General features: G+C 45.0%; 1 pseudogene; it reads left to right on the plus strand.

The window, feature by feature from the left end:
* LOC107287507 overlaps nt 1-15,572 on the plus strand; it is a 31,347-nt pseudogene that overhangs the window by 11,485 nt on the left and 4,290 nt on the right.

Raw genomic sequence — 15,572 nt, forward strand, 5'->3', positions numbered from 1 at the left:
ATTCGGTTCGGCTGGCCCTCCAACTGCTCTCTAGGCGTCTTTTCCGACGTTTCATCTCTCTCAGCTCCCCGGTAAACCAGGGAGCCAGTCGAGATCTACGTCGGGTCAGAGGCCGCAAAGGCACGACTCGGTCCAATGCTGCGGCGGCAGTTGTCTCCCAAGCCGCCGCCTGATTTTCCGCCGAGTCGTGGACCAGATCATCCGGATATGGCCCAAGCTCCATCAGGAACCTCTCAGGGTCCATCAGTCGCCTGGGACGGAACCATCTAGGCGGTTCCGTCTCCCTGCGGCGAGGGGGAGCGGTCCGGAAGTCCATCCTTAGGAGAGAATGATCTGACCATGACAAGGGCTCAACAACTATTTCCCCTACTGTCAGATCATTCTGCCACTGGCCTGAGACAAAAATTAGATCCAGCGTGTGAAGAAAGGCAACAATGAAGAAAGGCAGCATTGGCTGGAGGTGAGGCACGGAGGGAGGGAGATGGAGAGTGGAAGGATTCTTATGTGCTTTTGAAGTTCTGGGATTTGTGTAATGTGGGCTTTGTGTTCTTAAGGAGTGTTTGGCAATTTCTGTTTGGCTGATGGCTGATGTCTCCTGTTAAATTCTATTGCTCTGCTATTGTTAGCTGTAAGTTTTGCTGCAAGGGATTTTGAAGTATTTTTCTCCTGAATGGATTTTGCCTGTAGCATTCCTTTACTTAAGAATGGAGCCATTTGGGGAGGCTGCCTTAGCCAGCAGCCTTACTTACTACATTTTTTTTCTTCCTTAAGTGCCCGCTGCTGGCTCCTTAATTTTCCTTTCTAGCCAGTAGCTAATTCTTAAAGGGGAATGTGCCTTTTAAAGCTATTTCACTCAGCAGCTTGTCTTTTCTGTCTCTGGAGGCTTTTCCTTGTTTGATAAATATATGGAAGAGAGAAAATATTGGGGGTGTGTGTGTTCAAATTCTTCCTTCAGAAGGGGATGGGCATGAGAAAGAGGGAGGCAGGGAAGGAGGGAGGGAAGTCCTGCCTTAGCACTTGGCCACCAGCAGCCCTGCCATTGACTTTGGTTGTCAAAAGGTTGCAAAAGGGGATCACATGACCCTGGGACACTGTGACCATCATAAATATAAATCAGTTGCAAAGCATCCAAATATAAAACACATGACCCTGGGCATGCTGCAATGGTCATAACTGTGAAAAATGGTCATAAGTCATTTCAGTGTAATTGCAACTTTGAACAGGTTTTTTTTTTTGGTCAAATTTTTGACACCTTGCTAGGTGGTACTTGAATATTGTCATATCCTAAAAGTGGTACAATCGGTGAAAAGGTTGAAAAACCCTGCTCTAAGTAGCACAATTTCATTTAGAAGAAAGAGATCAGTGGGCTGACCAATCATTCTGGCAAGGGTTGACATTCAGTCTTGTGGTCATCCTGGGCCCTGTGTCATCACTGCATACCTTTTGGGAAGATGATGAGGGAGAGGATGTTTTTGCCTATTACCTAATTGGGAACAAATTTTGTCTTGGTTCGTGTTGCAATGACATACGTTGTCTTATTGAATGTAACTTAGATGCATCATATGTGAGATAATTTGTGTGCCACATCCTGACGTCAAGACATGTTCTTGCTTTAAATTTTTAACTGCCAAGAATGAGGATTAGATCAGCAGCCATGCTAGTCTTTTAAATAATAATAATAATAATAATAATAATAATAATAATAATAATAATTATTATTATTATTATTATTATTATTATTATTATTATTAATAATAATAATAATAATAATAATAATAATAATAATAAAGTTGGAAGGGACCTTGGAGGTCATCTGGTCCAATCCCCTGCTCAGGCAGATAGCCCTACACCATTTCGGACAAATGGCTGTCCAGTTTCTTCTTTAAAACTTTCAATGTTGGAGCATATTAATAATTAATATTCATACTGTCATTTCCCCTGTTTCTTTCTCCACAGATGCCCAGTAATAGATAAATCTATGCATTGAGAAAGCAAATTGTACATTGTGGATTATTCTAATTCATTTTTCTTCCCCCTCAAGCATTGGACGCGAAGAAGGAAAATCACCAAGAGCCAAAGTTAGTGCCATTGCAAATAATCAAAATTGAAATACCTGAAGAGGCACCTACAAATAAACAGGAGATGAGGAAACGTGAAGAGAAGCACACTTGGAGAGAAAAATCTATTCTTGAATGTGTGGAAATGGATTGCTTCCTGACCAAAGGTGACTCCAAAGAAAATACGGGGAAATGTCAAAGAAGAAAAAGATTCAAAGCAAACCCCAATTTTAGTAATCACTACAAAACTGGAAAGAGCTTCAGCAGTAATAAACTTAGTCCCCATAAAATGACACAGGCAACGGAGGAACCCTACAGAGGTGTGGACTGTGGAAAAAGCTTTGGGTGGAGAGGCAATCTAACTTCCCATAAAATAATACAGTCAGGGGGAAAGCCCTATAAGTGCACGGTCTGTGGGAAAAGATTCAGTTCAAACAGTTCCTTTACTTTCCATGAAAAGATCCACACCAGAGAAAAGCCCTATGAGTGCCTAGAGTGTACAAAGAGCTTCCGGAACATGGAGTGTGTCAAATCCCATAAAAGGATCCATACAGGGGAAAAACCTTATAGATGTGTGGACTGTGGTAAAAGGTTCAGTGTAAAGAGTTCCTTTACTTCCCATAGAAGGATCCATACTGGAGAAAAACCCTTTAAATGCATACAGTGTGGGAAGAGCTTCAGGACTTGTAGTTACCTGATATGCCATAGAAGGATCCATTCAGGGGAAAAACCCTATAAATGCGTAGATTGTGGAAAAACCTTCAGGAGAAAGGGATCTTTTACTAGGCATAAATTGATTCATACGGGAGAGAAACCCTTTAAATGCATGGAGTGTGGGAAGAGCTTTAGGCAACGTGGTGTCCTTGCTTCCCATAAAAGGATCCATACAGGAGAGAAACCCTATAAATGCATGGAGTGTGGAAAGAGCTTCAGCACTAGTAGTTACCTGATATGCCATAGAAGGATCCATTCAGGGGAAAAACCCTATAAATGTGTAGAGTGTGGAAAAACCTTCAGGACGAACAATTCTTTTACTACGCATAAATTGATCCATGCGGGAGAGAAACCGTTTAAATGCCTAGAGTGCGGGAAGAGCTTTAGGCAGAGTGGTGGCCTTGCTTCCCATAAAAGGATTCATACGGGAGAGAAACCCTATAAGTGTATTGAGTGTGGAGAGAGCTATAGAAATAGGGATCAACTGACCTGCCACAAAAGGATCCATTCAGGTGAAAAACCTTATAAATGCACAGAGTGTGGAAAACCCTTCAGGACATGCAGTTCCCTTGCTTCCCATAAACGGATCCACACAGGAGAAAAACTCTTTAAATGTATACAGTGCGGGAAGAGCTTCAGCACTAGTAGTTCCCTGATATCCCATAGAAAAACCCATTCAGGGGGAAAACCATATAAATGTGTAGACTGTGGAAAAACCTTCAGGATGAACACTTCTTTTACTAAGCATAAATTGATCCATGCGGGAGAGAAACCCTTTAAATGCATGGAGTGTGGGAAGAGCTTTAGGCAAAGTGGTGTCCTTGCTTCCCATGCAAGGATCCATACAGGAGAGAAACCCTATAAATGCCTGGAGTGTGGAAAGAGCTTCCGTGTAAAGTGTTCTCTTACTTCTCATAAACGGATCCACACAGGAGAAAAACCCTATAAATGCCTAGAGTGCGGGAAGACCTTTAGGCAAAGCGGTGACCTTGCTTCCCATAAAAGGATTCATACTGGAGAAAAACCGTATAAATGCATGGAGTGTGGAAAGAGCTTCGGTGGACAGAGTGCCCTTGCTTCCCATAAACGGTTCCACACAGGAGAAGAACCCTATAAATGCATGGAGTGTGGAAAGAGCTTCAAAACCAGCAGTCACCTGACCTACCATAAAAGAATCCATACTGGAGAGAAACCTTATCTATGCCTGGAATGTGGAAAGAGCTTCAGCCAAAGAAGTCAACTTAGTTACCATAACAGGATCCATACAGGGGAAAAACCTTATAAATGCACAGACTGTGGGAAGACCTTCGCTAGCAGTGGCCATCTGACTTACCATAAAAGGACCCACGCAGAAGAGAAACCCTATAAATGCTTGGAATGTGGAAAGAGCTTCAAAAACAGCAGTCACCTGAAGCACCATAAACGGATCCACACGGGAGAGAAACTCTATACATGCCTGGAGTGTGGAAAGAGCTTCTCTATAAAGACGTCTCTTACTTCTCATAAAAGGATCCACACAGGAGAGAAACCCTAAAAATGTCTAGACTGTGGGAAGAGCTTCAGCCAAAGCACTCAACTTACTTGCCATAACAGGATCCGTACAGGGGGAAAACCTTATAAATGCACAGACTGTGGAAAGACCTTCACTGGTAATGGCCATCTGACTTACCATAAAAGGACCCACACAGGAGAGAAACCCTATAAATGCCTGGAATGTGGAAAGAGCTTCAGTGAGAACCGTGCCCTTACTTCCTATAACAGGATCCACATGGGAGAGAAATTGTATGTATGCAATGAATGTGAGAAGAGTTTGAGTTCAAGCAGCTCCCTTACTTAGCACATTAGTTCTCACACACAGAAGAAATTGCATCAGTGCACAGGGTGTGGGAAGAGCTTCAGATTAAAAAGACGCCTTACTTCCCATAAGTCGAGGATCCACACAGGGGAGAAATAGAAATGTTTGCAATGCGGAAAGAGTTTTTGGTGAAAACAGGAAGCTTCTCAAGAAAGAATCCAGAGGGCAGAAAAATATCCTGTGGAAAGCAATCAACTTATTTCCCATATTAATATGACCCACATCATGGATACGTACAGGACGGAAATCCCTTTAGGAACTGAAGTGTCCTTAATTTGTGTAAAAGTATCGTTGATATCAAACCACCTAAAGATATGCAATGTAAAAAGAATAACATCTGTGGAAAAATGTGGAGAACCGTCTTCCTTCTTTCAGAGGATTATAGGAGCAGCTGAATAAATGTATTTGGATTTTGGAAAGGTCCGAGAATAGAGTTCTTAATTCCAGAGGTATTACCTATTCAAAGGTAAGGTCCCGCTCAAGAAAATCTGTTAAACAATTGCCCCTCTCATTACTCCAAAATGTCTGCTTGGTCAAGCTGCTTTATTTAGGCAGAAGCAACATCTGAAGTGAGTCTGGGATCAACCTCCAGGCTTTGTGAAGAATTGCTGTATGCAAGCAAAGCAAGGGAAAATGTATGTGTGCATATTCATTTTAGCTCTAATTGTGTTGAAAATACTGGTCTTTAATCATGTAGCACAGTATTTAAGTTAAGTTTACAAGTGAAAATGTCTCCCAAATGTTTATATGTACAGTCCAGTCTGGTGCAAAATTGCATTAACCCAGTTGAAAGAGACTTTATAAATGGCTTTATTGATCTAACAGTGTACTGTAGGAGCAAATGTGTATATGTACAGTCCATATGAGCAATGTTTTTTTTTTAAAAAAGGACTTAAATTGCTTGATTTAAATTATTCATTGCTCAGTTTCTCAGATTAAAGTAATCAGTACCATATTTTCTATTTCTCATGATATTCAAATGTCAGTTTAGTGTCTCTACATCATTTTGTGGTACCAAGTTGATGAGAAAGGTCAGTTATACTTGACACGTTAGGGGACTGTAGCATTTATAGTTTTGGAGAAAACTCTTACTAGCATGAATATGACTTTGTGCTTTGTATTGTGGGAAGAATCTGGAGAAAGAAATATTTTGGGAAATATTAAAAAGGCAGAATATATTTCCCCAAAGGATTTTAAAGGTAGAAACCCCCCCCCCCCAGTCTCTCTGCCCCAGACAGAAACCAGGTCTGCAGAAATGCAGATGTGATAATCTTGTCAGAAAGATTGGAGTCAGGAAACTGGGATTAGAAAGAAAGATCCTTAGAATCAACAAACCCTCACACCAAAAAAACCCAACAGTCATCAGCCCCAGCCCCAGGGAAGCAGGATATGACCTTTGGGACATAATAGGATTAACCCACCATCATCAGAATACCAGACTGGCACACTGAGACTCAGGTCAAAGTACATGACACAGGAAATACAAAGCCTCAAACAGGAACAGGAAACAACCTCAAGAGCCCCAGAAGGTATAAAAACCCACTCCCTGCTACATGTGGTCAGTCTTTTTCCAGAGTCATCTTTCTGTCTGGCTCTCCTCTTCAATAAACCACAATCTTTTTTCTAAAGCAGTCTCCATGTTATCTATTCCTGGCTTGGACTGGACCTTGATAAAGATTTTTCCTTCAACAGTATCTTAATACAGCTTTTTAAAAAGTGTTTTCTGATTATTAGCAACTTTCTAATTTTGAAAGGTTAATAAATTATTGGAAACAATTGTGGCACATTTTAAACGATGCCCTACTTAATACATGTTAAACAAAAAAGCTAAATGAAGAAGCCAGTTAAATATGTAGGAGAACTTATTGGGGGGGAGGGGGTGTGGATAATAAAAAGTTAGAAAGTGGTAGAAGGAGGTGGAATGAGTTCAGATCTGACTCAGTTTCATGTTGCACAATGATGCATAGAAAACCATGGAATGAGCAAAGCATTAGCAAGGTAGATTTATCTATGAAAAGAAGCAAGCAACGAGATAAATTGTAGCCTATAAAATGTGGGAACATTCCTCATTCTAAAATCTTGGCACTCTTTATAATTTTCCTAAATATACAATTTTACATCTGTAGAAATCCAGAGTGCTTCAGGCAACTATATCTTCTTCTTTTACGATGTCAAAGGACTTAAATGGGAACCAGAGAACTGAAATCCTTTTGCCGCTTTCTATAGTCTGAACGTACATTTGGCCTTTAAGTGGTAGGCCTTCAAGGAGTGGGGTGGGGTGTCTGGGTATTAAATGGGAAGACATTTATCTTCCCATTCTATATAATTAAATAATATATTAACAGAATATATTAATTCAAAGTTTTCTTATTCTCCAGCCAGCAATCCCACCGTTTCTCATTGAAAACGAAGACATGTAAGAGAGACCATTATTATTTTGAGGGGTCTTTGGGGCGAATGGAGGTCGAGGCTTTGAAGGGGATCAGGGATCGATCTCAGCCATGTGGTGACTCTCAGGGATTCACTGGGGGGGGGGGATTCCCATCAGAGAAACTGCTGAATTGAGTGGGGATGCCCTCCCCAATTGTGGCCTTTCTCATTTTGGGTTGGGATTTTTTATTCGGCCTGCCTAAATCAGGGACACTTCAGTGCATTTCAATGTGATGGGCCCCCAAGAGTCTCGGGGCTGGAAAGGGGCTCTTGAAAGGGGTGTGTGGAGGGGGCCCCTGAGGGAGAGGAGGGACCCAGAAGGAGGCCTAATTCAGAATCCAACCGAGAGAAGAGGAGAGTCTGTCCCTGAGGATCCCCAAAGACCCCCAATGGCAGTGCTTCCCTGAGCGGTGCCTCTTTCTCCTCCCCCTAGCCAGCCGTCTCTGGACCATCTTTTTCTGCGCACTGGGAAGGGTGTGGCCAAGAGTCTCTCATGCTCCCGCCTCCCTTGCCCTGCAACCTTTCCCCCATCTCCCCTGGCGGTGTCCCACTTCCTTTCTCCCCCCTTCCGCCCCCACCAGCATCAATGGTCCCTCCCACCACCACCCTGCTAACCAGGGGGGCTCCTTTCTCCCTTCTAGGGACCCTGGACAGCACCCCCACCAATAACAACAGAGGACCCCAACACAACCCATGGATGCTTACCACTAGCCCCCCCTCCCCACAAGAGAGGAGACACCCGATGCTTCCAACCTCAGAAGTGGAATTGGGGGGGGAGAGAAAACACCAATTGGAATCCTCCCTTCTGTCATGTCATCTGTCTCTGAGCAAAGTCTTTTTTTCCCATGGGGAAAAAGCTAGTCAGAAGCTAGTCAGATTTGCAATCGTGGCCAATATGTGTAGGATGAGGGTGAAGGTTCGTTCTCTGAGCTTATGGGTTAGTTTCCAAATGTTTCGTTACCAGGCTAGGTAACATCTTCAGCAGAGTTTAGGGGATGTTAACATTGGTGTTCTTCTGTTTATAAGAAGATCTCTATACACATCGACACCAAACAACACCAGTTAAAATAATTGGCCACGCTATCACCCGCCACTCTTGAGAGGTCATCAAAGCCTGGCACTCCACCCAGCAATATCATCAACAGACACATCGACTTACAACCTGCCTACGAAGCCCTCAGAATCCAAATTGACCGCATAGCCAACCAGAAACAGCACCGACCCTCAATCAACTCACCCAAGCCCCCTCTCCCCCCAGCAGTTCACCTCCCAATGATCTTGACCTGAGGTAACCTCCCCATCACAAGACCCTCACTTGACACAGCCACACCTGAAGCTCTTATCAACAGAAGAACACTGACATCCCCCCAATTCCACTGAAAATGTTACTTAGCCTGGTAACAAAACATTCGGAAACCAATCCACAAGCTCAGAGAAGGAACCTTCGACCTTAGCTAGCCAAATTGTCTACAGACACAACTCAAGACCGTTCTGTGTTAAACTGGGCTGTCCCCAAGAGAAGGCAGGTGGGTCTCAAGCAAAGCAATGTCTAGGGAAGGCAAGTATTGCTGAGATGTCGAAATCCCATTATTCTAGCGCAGGGGTGTCAAACTCAATTTCATTGAGGGCCGCATCAGCATTGCGATTGCCCTGGGGGGGCGAGGGTGTGTGGTCAGGGTGGGTGCAGCCTACTGGGTGGGCGTGGATGGAGTGGGTGTGGCCTACTGGGTGGGCGTGGCCAGTTCTACATCATTCAGGTCAAGGGTGCCTGTGGGGGCCTGGGCAGGAGTGGGATAGATCTGAGGGTCTCTGGCAGAAGGGGGTGGGACCGGGGCAAGCACCAAGGAATGGTCCATTTCTTCATTCCTCACAAAGTGTGACACCTCCCCAGCATGCACCCAGGGGGCGGGGCCAACGCGGCAGGGGCTGGTTCCTCACTGTTTCTAGACGGCCTTGTGGAGCTAAGACTGAATGCGTTTCAGCATAGATGGCCACCACAAAATTGTACATTGGCTCCCGGCCAGCCTGGGCCAGGGCCAAGGCAGCGCGGGCCGTTCCCTCACTGTTTCCAGGATGGCTTCATGGGCCACATGAAACCACTTTGCGGGCCGCATCTGGCCCCCAGGCCTTGTGTTTGACATGTCTGTTCTAGCGGATTGACATCTAAAATTGTAGGAGATGCACAGCGAGGGTTGTAATGTTCAAGTGGCTTCTACGTGACACCCCTTGGCCGAGGTCGATCCCTCTGTGCCTGTAGATAGCACTTGGCACGCAAATGTGACAGAGAAAATGTCCCATGATCCAAGAGGGAATCAATTCTCTCAGCAGGAGAAATACCAGTAGATGAAAAATCCAAGGAAGCAGCTTCAGGCAAGTGGTTGGGAGAAATTTCCTGACCAGACAAGGCTTTAGCCAAGGGAACAGCCCACCACTTGAAGCATGGAGGTCTCTTGCAGGAGACTCTTCAAATAGGCGGGAGGGCTGTCGGGCAAATACCCCAGCATGTTGATGTAGCAAGCAGGGCTTGGACAGATGGCTTCCTGGGAAGAACGGAGCTTGAAGCTACACTCATGTTAACAGGTGGCCCTCAACTTAACAACAGTTCATTTAGTGACCGTTCAGAGTTACAGTGGCACTGCAAAAGTGACTTATTACCATTTTTCATAGGTACAACCTTTGCTGCATCTCCATGATCATATGATCAAAATTCAGATGCTTGACAACTGGTTCATACTTACGACCATTGCAGCATATTGGGGTCACATGATCATTTTTTTGCAGCTTTCTGACGAGCAAGGTCAACGAGGGAAGACAGATTCACTTAACAACCAGGTTACAGTAGTAACTGTAAGAGGGACCTTACAGTGGACAATCACTTAAAGATAAGCTAAAGAGTGCAGAGAAGAGCAACAAAGATAATTAGGGGACTGGAGGCTAAAACATATAAGGAATGGTTGCTGGAATTGGGTATGTCTAGTTTAATGAAGAGAAGGACGAGGGGGGGACATGATAGCAGTGTTCCAATATCTCAGTTGCTGCCACAAAGAAGAGGGAGTCAAGCTATTCTCCAAAGCACCTGAAGGCAGGACAAGAAGCAACGGATGGAAACTAACGAAAGGGAGAAGCAACCTAGAACTAAGGAGAAATTTCCTGACAGTTAGAACAATTAACCAGTGGAACAACCTGCCTCCAGAAGCTGTGATGCTCCAACACTGGAAGTTTTTCAGAAGAGACTGGACAGCCATTTGTCCGAAATGGTATAAGGTTTCCTGCCTGAGCAGGGGGTTGGACTAGATGACCTTCAAGGTTCCTTCCAACTTTACTATTATTATTATTATTATTATTATTATTATTATTATTATTATTATTATTATTATTATTATTATTATTATTATTATTAAGAAGAGACTGGACAACCATTTGTCTGAAATGGTATAGAGTTCCCTGCCTGAGCAGGGGGTTAGACTAGAAGACCTCCAAGGTCCCTTCCAACTGTTATTCTGTTCTGTTCTAGCCTAGCCTGCTTAACTTATCAATTGCACTGATTCATTTAACAACAGTGGCAAGAAATGTCCTAAAATGGGATATATCTCACTTAACAAAGGTCTCACTGAACAACATAAATTTTGGGCTCAATTGTGATCGTAAGTCGAGGACTGCCTGAATCCAACACTATTGTGCAACGCCTCCTTTTTTTTTGCCATGACCCCCCCCCCCGCTAAAACGAATGCCATCAGAAATGCCCCCACCCCCGGCTCAAAAAGAGGCGGGAGGGACAGATCGATTGGCCCGCGTACACGATGTTGCCACTAGAGGGCCGGGCCCTGCCAGCCCTGCCGACTCAGCGAGCGTCACTGCGCATGCGCTGGCGCCTGTCTGGCTGGGGAGAACCGGCAGTGAGTTGCACCCTGAGTATCTTGGGGAGCGGGCAAGGTGGGGGATGGGGGGGGGGGAAACTACCCCCTTCTCCACCCGTAGGCAGAGCATACCCGGCCGGTTCTTGCAAGGAAGAGAGGAAAGTGCGGTTCTATCCTGCAAACACTCTCGGAGCCAGTGGTGAGAAGGGGAACCCCGGAATGATTGGTGGACTCCGAATCGCGAGGCTGGTAAGGAGGGGGAGACCCCCCCCCATTCCTGCTCTTGGCTGTGCATGCAAGAGATCCGGCACTGGGGAGGGAGGAAGGGAGGGGAAGGGTTGGGGGGAGGAGAGGAAGCTTAAAGCACCACTGGCTTACATTTTGCATAAACTGGGTTTGCTTCCCAGATTTGTAGCAAAAAAAGCATCCGGGAAAGGGGCACTCCTCCACTCCTTGCAAACGGTCCCATTTCAAGCTTTTTTGGGGTGTGGGTGCAAAGGACCAATTCTGTGGCTCAAATGCAACTGTTCGCAGTGCTCTAAGCCCCCCCCCATATTTTTACTGTTGTTAGTAGACCTCAGCTACACCTCCACAGAACACCCTCCCCAAAATTGTGTTGGTCTCCAAGGGGAGGAGGGGCTGAGGGAGGACAGACATTGCCCCCGTCTGAAAGTCTATGAGAGGTTAATAATAATAATAATAATAAAGTTGGAAGGGACCTTGGAGGTCATCTAGTCCAACCCCCTGCTCAGGCAGGAAACCCTACACCATTTCGGACAAAGGGCTGTCCAGTCTCTTCTTAAAAACTTCCAGTGTTGGAGCATTCACCGCTTCTGGAGGCAGGTGGTTCCACTGGTTAATTGTTCTCACTGTCAGGAAGTTTCTCCTTAGTTCTAGATTGCTTCTCTCTTTGGTTAGTTTCCACCCGTTGCTTCTTGTCCTGCCTTCAGGTGCTTTGGAGAACAGCTTGACTCCCTCTTCTTTGGGGCAGCCCCTGAGATATTGGAACACTGCTATCATGTCCCCCCTCGTCCTTCTCTTCGTTAAACTAGACATACCCAATTCCAGCAGCCGTTCTCGGCCATCCAGGTCATGGTTGTCCCAAAGATGTTTTTTTCACGAGGCAACTGGATTTTCTTGTTTTTCCTTCGGCTCTGACTGGATCCTTCCACTCCCCACCATCCAGTCAGAGCTGAAGAAGCTTCTTGGATGAGAAGTGAAACGTCTTCAAAGGAAAAACAAAGTCCAGTTGCAGCGTGAAAAAGCATCTTTGGGACACTGAGCTGAAACATCTTTTCAGACTCATAGGTCTGGAAGGGACCTTGAAGGTCTTCTAGTTCAAACCACTGCCCATGGCAGGAGACCTCATATCAGAGGTCTTCAAATTTGGCCCTTTTATGACTTGTGAACTTCAACCCCCAGAATTCCTCAGCCAACATGCCTGGCTGAGGAATTCTGGGAGTTGAAGTCCACAAGTCATAAAAGGGCCAAGTTTGAAGACCCCTGCCTTATATCATCTCTGATGAATGGTAATAACAACAACAACAACAACAACAATAAAGTTGGAAGGGACCTTGGAGGTCATCTAGTCCAACCCCCTGCTCAGGCAGGAAACCCTATACCATTTCGGACAAATGACTGCCCAGTCTCTTCTTAAAAACTTACAGTGTTGGAGCATTCACCACTTCTGGAGGCAGGTTGTTCCACTGGTTAATTGTTCTAACTGTCAGGAAGTTTCTCCTTAGTTCTAGGTTGCTTCTCTCCTTGATTAATTTCCATCCGTTGCTTCTTGTCCTGCCTTCGGGCGCTTTGGAAAATAGCTTGACTCCCTCTTCTTTGGGGCAGCCCCTGAGATATTGGAACACTGCTATCATGTCCCCCCTCATCCTTCTCTTCATTAAACTAGACATACCCAATTCCAGCAACCGTTCCTTATATGCTTTAGCCTCCAGTCGCCTAATCATCCAATCTTTCCTTGAAAACCTCCACTGCACCCACAACTCCAGGACACAAGCTATTCCATTGATTAGTCGTTCTCACTTTCAGGAAATTTCTGCTTAGTTTCAGGTTGAATCTCTGTTGAACAAGTTCCCATCCATTGCTTCTTGTCCTACCCACAGGAGTTTTGGAGAATAAGTCGTCCCCCGTCTCTCTATAGCAGCTCCTCGTGTACTGAAAGACAGCTATAATGTTCCCTTTCCCTCCCTTATGCAGACCCCTTATCAATTGCTATTCTCTGCCGTCTTTCTAGCATCTCAGCCTCTTTTTTGTATTGTGGTAACCAGAACTGGATGCTGTATTCCAAGTGAGGACGCAGCCTAGAACTATGTTTGCTTTTTTGGCAGTTGCAGCCCACTGCTGGCTCCTACTTAAATCACCAGGACGCCTACAGTAGATTCCCCCTCACAGTTACCGCTGTTGAGCCAGTTACTGCCAGTTCTAGATCTGTGCATTTGATTTTTTCTGCCTAGGTGCAGGACCTTACTTTTCTCGCCACTGAACTTCATCTTGTTTGTACTGGATCTTATTGACTAGTGTCGAATGCTCAAGTCTCTCAAGTTCCCTCTGAATCTTCAGTCTATCTTCCAGAATGTTAGCAATTCTCCCGAATTTGGTGTCATCTGCAAATTTGATGAGCTCCTGTTCTATCCTCTCTTCTAGATAATTTAGGAACATGTTGAAGAGTACTGACCCCCAAAACTGAACTTTGAGGTATCCCACTGCACGCTTCCCTCTGTGTAGATATAGTTCCACTGAGGACTACATACTAAGCGCAGTTGGTCAGCCAACTGCGAATCCGCCTGGTGGTAACATTGTTCTATCTTAGCAAAGAAGTAGGCTGAGGTCTACTTTGTCAAATCCAGATAAGAGAGATAAGATAACCTTTATTGTCAAATCCCTAAGTATACTGTATTTACGTTGTTCCCCTGATCTGCTAATTTAGTAACAACAACAACAACAATAATAATAAAGTTGGAAGGGACCTTGGAGGTCATCAAGTCCAACCCCCTGCTCAGGCAGGAAACCCTATACCATTTCAGACAAATGGCTGTCTAGACTCTTCTTAAAAACCTCCAGTGTTGGAGCATTCACCGCTTCTGGAGGCAGGTTGTTCCACTGGTTAATTGTTCTCACTGTCAGGAAGTTTCTCCTTAGTTCTAGGTTGCTTCTCTCTTTGGTTAGTTTCCACCCGTTGCTTCTTGTCTTGCCTTCAGGTGCTTTGGAAAATAGCTTGACTCCCTCTTCTCTGTGGCAGCCCCTTATCAAAGAAGAAAATAAGGTTTGTCTGGCATGACCTGTTTTTGACAAACTCATGCTGGCTTCTGGTAATGGTGGCTTCTAGATGCTCACAAATCCACTGCTTGATTCTCTTCCAGGATTTTCACAGGTATTGATTTCAAGTTTCCTGGATCCATCTTCTCCTGTTTTATACCTGACTTCACCTTTCTTCTCACCACTCCTTTTCTTGTTGTCTGATTGTTTATTGTGGGTTTATGTTTGGGGGTTAGACCCTAAAGATTCAACTCTTCTCTTTCCAATTTTAGTTTTAAGCCTTTCAGATAATTGTTTTCCAAACACATTCTTCCAGGTTCTTGCGAGATGCAGCCTCCTCCAAAATCAATTAAAGAAACATTAATTTTGCCCCACTCCAAAATCAGTTGCTTTGATTTAGATTAAATGACCACAATTTCTCAGTGAGAGGGATATTCTGTGTAATTCCTGACCTTTTCTTTTTCAGCTTAGATATAATAGTTGGGAGGCCATTTGAGGGCTGAATGGCTTGAAAAACTTCTCCTGGCCTCGCTGTGCAACTCGTTCAGATCCCAGATCCGAAAAGACCTTTGGAGACCCAGAAGATCTTCAGGGCCCTTGTGGATTCCTGTCAGAGGAGGCTGGAAATGGATGCAAACCAGCCAGCCTGGGACAGAGTAGGAAAAGGCTCTGCTTCTGCTCAGGTTGAAAGCTATGGGGAGGTGTGGGTAGGACCCGAGCAGAAGATCCTGCAGGAAGCTCTTAGTTCTGAGATCCAGCATTGGTACTTCAGAAACAACCCCTTTCAGGAGGCTGAGGGGCCACGAGAGCTTTGCAGCCGCCTTCACCACCTTTGCTGGGGGTGGTTGCAGCCCGAGAAGCACACCAAGGCTCAGATATTGGACCGGGTGATCTTGGAGCAGTTTCTGACTGTCCTGCCTGGAGAGATGCAGCGCTGGGTGCGGGAGTGCCAACCAGAGACCAGTTGCCAGGCGGTGGCCCTAGCCGAAGGCTTCCTGCTAAACCAGGTGGAAGAGGAGGAACAGAGAGGGTGCCAGGTGAGAGACACTCCTCTTGGGAAAAATAGATGGATTTTAATCTGCTTGAATTCTTAACTGTCTGCCTGAGAGAGTGTTGGAGGTTAATAACACAAGATGTTTAGACAACTTCATGAGAGGAATTGTTCTTGTGTTCTCCCAGACGTTGAATAGCTCTTCCATTGCCCTCTTCCATCCCCACTAATAAGACACAGAAGTCTTGCAATATGGTGGGCACAAAATGAAAACCCAGTTTCTCTTATATCCTGTACTCAATTCCTCTTCCTTGCCGGTATTTTTCAGGTTCCGAGGTCCTTCCTGGAACTGGGCACTTATCCTGAGGAAATGGTACTTCCCTCAAATTCTTTGT

Source organism: Protobothrops mucrosquamatus, unplaced genomic scaffold (assembly GCF_001527695.2).
Source record: "Protobothrops mucrosquamatus isolate PMUCROS unplaced genomic scaffold, P.Mucros_1.0 scaffold395, whole genome shotgun sequence".
In the NCBI taxonomy this organism is placed as follows: Eukaryota; Metazoa; Chordata; class Lepidosauria; order Squamata; family Viperidae; genus Protobothrops; species Protobothrops mucrosquamatus.